Raw genomic sequence first — 6,896 nt, 5'->3', positions numbered from 1 at the left:
GAGAGGTGGGGGATATGTGAAAGACTTTGGCTCTGGGTCTCCTTGTCTTCTCTCTCGCTTGTTCTCTTTTGTATTCTGCAACACCGCTAGCATCAGAGTTCATGCACTGTGCATGGAGACACCGGTTTCTTTGTGGCATGGATAGCTAGAATAAATATAATGTTATTCAGAGAGAGAGAGAGAGAGAGAGAGAGAGAGAGAGAGAGAGAGAATTAAAACAGTAACCTACTATAAAAGCCTTAAATAAATACTCAGCGCTAAAAGCCTCAGCCTATCTGCTGCACCTATCTCTGGTTTGATAATATTGTGAGTTTCTTTGTCTTGTCTTTGTTCTTTCGGACTTGCCTTGTATTTTCAGGTTGGTTTTAATTGTTCATAGCTGCAAAAAGTAGCATGCAGGCACCAGATGGCTGAGGTGTAGAACTTCTCTAGAGATAAATAAAATAAGTACTGTATAAATAAATTGGAAGCAGATAATCGTTTATGAGAAAACCAAGAGCAGTTGGAGGGAAGTTTTCGCTTCTCAATGTGGAGCATATACACACATCTTTTGTGCCATTGTTATCTATGAGAAGACAGGATTTGCAGGTCTTTTAAACAGTATCGAAAATCTGCTAAATATTGTTACTGGAGGAAAAAGCAATATGAGTTTGCAAGCCACTAACAGTGACATTCCTCTTCCAAACCATTTTCTTCTCTCTCTCTCTCCCCCTCCCTCCCTCTTTTAAGTATATTTCTGGGCTGAAGAATGTCAAGAAAGGAAGGAGGGAGAAAGGAAAGGAAAGGAAACAGAAGCCAACAATTGCTATAGTCCTTGCTCAGCAACAGAAGGGGATGCCAGACTGCTGGGAGGTGAGTCACATGCTTTGTATGCATAAAGACTTATGTGAAGGTTCAGATAAGCTGATTGGAAGCAGGACTGACTTGGTATAAGACAGCTTTCCATGTGCAACTGTTTCTGCGGAGACTGGTCCATAACTCTGCACATGCATAAGATCTCAGGCCCAGTTCCAGGACTGGAACAAGTGTTTTGGAACTTTCTGGGCACAGGGCAAGCAGAAGTGTGAATGAGTCCTTGCTGTGGGCTTTCTTCCCCCCTACTTTCACAGGGGTACACCCCCAAATGTCGATGTTCTCCCTCCAAGCACACCCACCCCATAAGATTGCCTGCCCCAATTCCTGCCCACAAGGCTTGTTTGGTTTTGTTTTCTTGTACCATCTTGCATCTGCCAATCTCCCTAAACTGAGGATTCATTTCCTAAAGTAATGAAAGAGCATTGCAAATGCAATTAATTCACCAGAAATTCGCCTTGAGCAACCCCATCTCAAGAAACGGTAGGCACGTTGTCTGCCAACTTACCCAGGCCAGACTTTTAAGATGATATCAAACATGTACACACTCATTCAGGTGACATCTCCCCCTTCCCCTGAAGGTTCAAAGCTTTCTGTTTCATTGTATGCTTGCAATAATCCCGTGAGGTCGTTTGGGCTGCGAGGTTATCACAGCCTAAGCAACCTCATGGGATTATTGCACTTAGTACCTCTTTGCCCGAATTCTCTTGGGTTTTTTATCATTAGAAGACAGAGCATGAGTGCAGCCCATGAAAGAAACACTAGCAAACACTAGACTTCTGCAGTGTATCACAGAGGAGGTGGCTGGGACTCTGGCAGAAATCCTTGGGACGAGAATTGGAGAATTAACAAGCAGGCTCCTATTTTCATCTGAGAAATATCGGAAATTAAGTTGGAATTTAAATGACTCAAGCTCTTCCAACCTACCGCTATCATTGTCAAGTTTAATGTTATCGCACCCCATTAGCTAGTGTGTGACAATTATTTAACTAATACACATTCTGATTTTACCAGGTATCTATATTTGAATAGAAGTAGGCTTAGATATTTGGACAAACGGTCGCTTCCCAACCTCACACAGTTGCTCATCATCATCACTCCAGCTGGAATCTGAATTATGTCTCCAGCTGTAGGCTCAAGCACTGAGAACCAGTACTTCTTAAAACTGGGACTCCTTCAGGCACTGAAGCTATGCATCCCATAGAAAATGACTAGATGGTGCTCTTGGCTAATCTGCAGAATCTGTGATGCCTGAGACAACGCAATTCCTCTCCTCAAAGTGCATAGCAAACATGTTAACAGAGTTCCTTTTCGTATTACACCACAAGACAAGCTTTAAGAGGCCTCAGACCAGTAACAAAAGCATCACTGGATGGCACCCCATTGACACCATGGCAGTGAAGTATCACTTCTTTGCCACCACTTTGTAGCCTGGATAACATGTTCACCCTTGCATTAGTCTAGATGTACATCAGGGTTTACCATCTCCTAAGTTCTAGTTTCATTGCCCAGAAAATCAAAGTATTGGATGGGCTCTGTATTGGAGGACAGGATGCTTAGGAACAATTATGTCAACCTCCTGAGTCATCTCCACATCCCACAGAATGACCAGGACATTGACAGAATAGTCAACCATTCTAGCCAGAAACTTCCCAAGAGCTCTCAAGAATCACTCCAATTCCTACTTGGAAACCTCATCTCCTGTTCCTCTGATATCAAGTATGTGGTGGCTGGATTCCAAGGGATGGTGCAGAAATGATGTTTCTCCTCAAATGTATGGCTTCCTGGGAGGCCCAGCACCAGGGATCAGCATGGATGGGCACCTCCCGGGACTCAGAAAGGGCCATTGCCTACCCACATCTGCCAGGTTGTCCATCAGGACCATCTTCTTGCGCTTTGTGGCCCTGCCATGTTCACCACCACCAAAGCTGTGTTTGTGACACTGTTGCCGCTTGCTGCCATCACTTCACACAAACCTCACTTTTAAACAGGAGCCAAACTCATGCTTGTTGTCTTTGTCCATGGAGTTTTCTTGGCAGGGATACTGGAGTGGCTTGCCGGTTCCTGCTCCAGGTGGATCCCATTTGGTCAAACTCTCCACTATGACTTTTTGAATTCTGGTGCTGGAGGAGACTCTTGAGAGTCCCATGGACTGCAAGAAGATCAAACCTATCCATTCTGAAGGAAATCAGCCCTGAGTGCTCACTGGAAGGACAGATCCTGAAGCTGAGACTCCAATACTTTGGCCACCTCATGAGAAGAGAAGACTCCCTGGAAAAGACCCTGATGTTGGGAGGGCACAAGGAGAAGGGGACGACAGAGGACGAGATGGTTGGACAGTGTTCTCAAAGCTACCAGCATGAGTCTGACCAAACTGTGGGAGGCAGTGGAAGACAGGAGTGCCTGGCGTGCTCTGGTCCATGGGGCACGAAGAGTCGGACACGACTAAATGACTAAACAACAACAAACTCATGCTTGGCTCTGCTCCGCAGTGGCCACATTGCCTCAAAACTCAAAACTTGAACAAACATTGGGTCAGGCACTGAGTTTCAAGCAGGGGCCCATCTTGCTGTCAGCACCATGTTGAAGTTCCAGCAAAGCCCGGCACTGGCTTTCCTACTTGATTTTTCATCTTCAAAAAGTTCTTTTCAAAGCAAGATCTGAGAAAACAGTTCAGCACCAAAGGGCATACTATCCTATGAACAAGACAAGGCAGCAGGCACACACATTCAGCAAACATTCAATGAATGAGTCTTCTGTGTGTGGAACGCTTTGTCTCTGGTGTTTTGGTTTGTGTCGATGTGATGGTACTTTAATGACTGGCTTGTCCTTCTGGGAAACAGGAAATGTGAGCCATCGGCAGGACTGCTTGTTCACATGGGAAGCCATATTACCGAATCACGCAACTACAATTGTTTGCCGCAGGTTTGCGTCCGTATGTGAGCAAGCATTGAAGTGAATCACATACTCCCTGAGAGTGGTTTATTTGCTTTGCTTTTTATCAGTGCAGAAACCCAGGTCTCGAAGTTGGCAGAAGGAAACACAACAGCACTGCTGTGCAGAAGTCATTCAAATTCATTGACATATTTCTGCATGTGGAACAATGGAAGCATTGACTGCCTGAAATAAATAGTAGTAGCAGTAGTAGTAGTAGCTAAACAAAGCAAGCTTCTTTCTTTAAGCCTTAAGGCTTTCCTGAACAATATAGCCGTAAATTTATTTTATGATGCATTTTGACCTAGAAGCAACATGATGTTATTTAGGGCAAATGTACCTAAATGATCTGTGGGCTAGGCTGGCCCTATCACAAGCCATGCAGATCAGGAGCAGAAGGAACACATTCCAGACAAGTGTTTATTGCGGCATCACTCCTCCTCAGGCAGGCAAGCTTTTCCCAGTGTTCGGTCTCTGCTCCTGCCCACCTAGCAGTTCAAAAGCACGTCAAAGTGCAAGTAGATAAATAGGTACCGCTCCGGCGGGAAGGTAAATGGCGTTTCCGTGCGCTGCTCTGGTTCGCCAGATGCGGCTTAGTCATGCCGGCCACATGACCCAGAAGCTGTCTGCAGACAAACGCCGGCTCCCTCGGCCTACAGAGCGAGATGAGCACCGAAACCCCAGAGTTGTCTGCGACTGGACCTAATGGTCAGGGGTACCTTTACCTTTTTAAGGCATGGGTAGAGGGCACAGGTGGCACTGTGGTCTGAACCACTGAGCCTAGGGCTTGCCGATCGGAAACTCAGCGGTTCGAATCCCCATAATAGGGTGAGTTCCTGTTGCCCGGTCCCTGCACCTGCCAACCTAGCAGTTTGAAAGTATGGCAACGTGCAAGTAGATAAATAGGTACCACTCCAGCAGGAAGGTAAATGGCGTTTCCGTGCACTGCTCTGGTTTCACCAGAAGCAGCTTAGTCATGACCTGGAAAAACTGTCTGTGGACAAATGTCAGCTCCCTCGGCCTGTAAAGCGAGATGAGCGCCACAACCCCAGAGTCGTTCGCGACTGGACTTAACTGTCAGGGGTCCTTTACCTTTAACTTAAGGCATGGGTAGGCAAACTAAGGCCCAGCCCAATCGCCTTCTAAATCAGGCCCACGGACGGTCCAAAAATCAGCATGTTTTTACATGAGTAGAATGTGTCCTTTTATTTAAAATGCATCCCTGGCTTATTTGTGGGGCATAGGAATTGGTTCTTCTTCTTCTTTTTCATTCAAAATATAGTCTGCCCCCCCCACAAGGTCTGAGGGACAGTGGAACGGCCCCCTGCTGAAAAAGTTTGCTGATCCCTGGCTAAGGTCTCAAATATAGAATAAATGTTGATAATTGCATAAGGTAAACACACATGCATAAGTATATAAACCACATGTCTAAAACAGTACAGGAGAGCAATCCAAAAGCCATCTTGGCTCTCTGAAAGACCCTCAATATTTCCTCTGCCTCCTTAATCCCCCTTGCCTGAGAAGATGCAGGCAGAGAGCAATCAGGGAAGTTGCTGAAGGAATTCCTCCCCTATATCTATGAAGGTAAAGGGACCCCTTACCATTAGGTCCAGTCGCAGACAATTCTGGGGTTGCGGTGCTCATCTTGCTCTATAGGCCGAGGGAGCTGGCGTTTGTCCGCAGACAGCCTCCGGGTCATGTGGCCAGCATGACTAAGCCGCCTCTGGCGAACCAGAGCAGTGCACGGAAACCCCGTTTATCTTCCCGCCGGAGTGGTACCTATTTATCTACTTGCACTGGTGTGCTTTCGAACTGCTAGGTGGGCAGGAGCAGGGACCGAGCAACAGGAGCTCACCCCGTCGCGGGGATTCAAACTGTCAACCTTCTGATCGGCAAGCCCTAGGCTCTGTGGTTTAGACCACAGCGCCACCCGCGTCCCACATATCTATGAAACTTCTTTGTAATAATTGCAATTGTTTGCCCAGATGCTCTGCACTGAGGGATGCCCAAGGGGCATCCTGATGGTCTTATGATCCAATGCTAATGTTTGGCATAAACTGTGTCTGGAACTATGTAAAACTTGCTAAATCCTCAGGAATATCACACCCTGGCCTGCCTGAGCCACAGTAACCCAACCTCAGGTGTGATGTAATTTCTGACTGTTTGTAGAGGGGATGCACACCAAAATGAAAACCCTTAAAAGAGATGAAGGCAGCCCTGTTTAGGGAAGTTTTTAATGTTTGACGTTTTATCGTGTTTTTAATATTCTGTTGGGAGCCGCCCAGAGTGGCTGGGGAAACCCAGCCAGATGGGTGGGGTATAAATAATATTAATATTATTATTATTATTATTGTGTTTCTTCTTGGTTCTGGGTCTCTCTGGCCTCCTTGCTAGGAAGGGAGGGAATTTGGTTGCTACAGAAAAATAAAGATCTGCTTTGCTTTCCCTGCTTCCTGCCCCCATCCATTCACCTGACAGATCAGGAGTTGGGCAGCAAAAGCCAACCACCCTTCTTTTTCTATATCAACTGCATAAAAATTGCCAGCCCACCCTCCCCCCAATTGAATCCAGTTTTACATTTTCTAGAGAAATTCCAGCAAGGTTTTTTTTTGGGGGGGGGCTTGTTTTAATTTTGTCAACCTATTTATGATATCTGAACGACCTGTTAAGCCTCTGTCTGGAGTTAAACCCTCTTAATTCTGGTTTCTCAGACAGCCAACAGAGCTCTGGCAGCCTTTGCTTTTTCAGAGCAAAAAAAAGAAAAAGCTCAGCTTCCGTCTGCAGAGCAGCTATCGAGCTTCAGCGATTAACCTCTCCCGAAAAGCAGATTTTAACGTGCAGGAAGTAGTTCAAGGAGGGGAGAAAAAAAGATATCTCCCTTTCTAAGGAAACACCGCCTGCCGAAACCCGGGATCGAACCAGGGACCTTTAGATCTTCAGTCTAACGCTCTCCCAACTGAGCTATTTCGGCAGCTGCTCTGCCGCTTTCGAGGAAGGACTGACAAAAGGACTCTCCCGCTTGATTAATTGCGTGTTTTTTATTTGAAAATACATATATATTGCTTCGCTCGGCGCTGGTATTGTCCTGGGCAGCTTCTCGACGATGGTTG

Source organism: Podarcis filfolensis (genome assembly GCF_964270895.1).
Source record: "Podarcis filfolensis genome assembly, chromosome: 4".
Lineage (NCBI taxonomy): Eukaryota > Metazoa > Chordata > Lepidosauria > Squamata > Lacertidae > Podarcis > Podarcis filfolensis.
Note: the sequence above shows the minus strand (reverse complement) of the source record.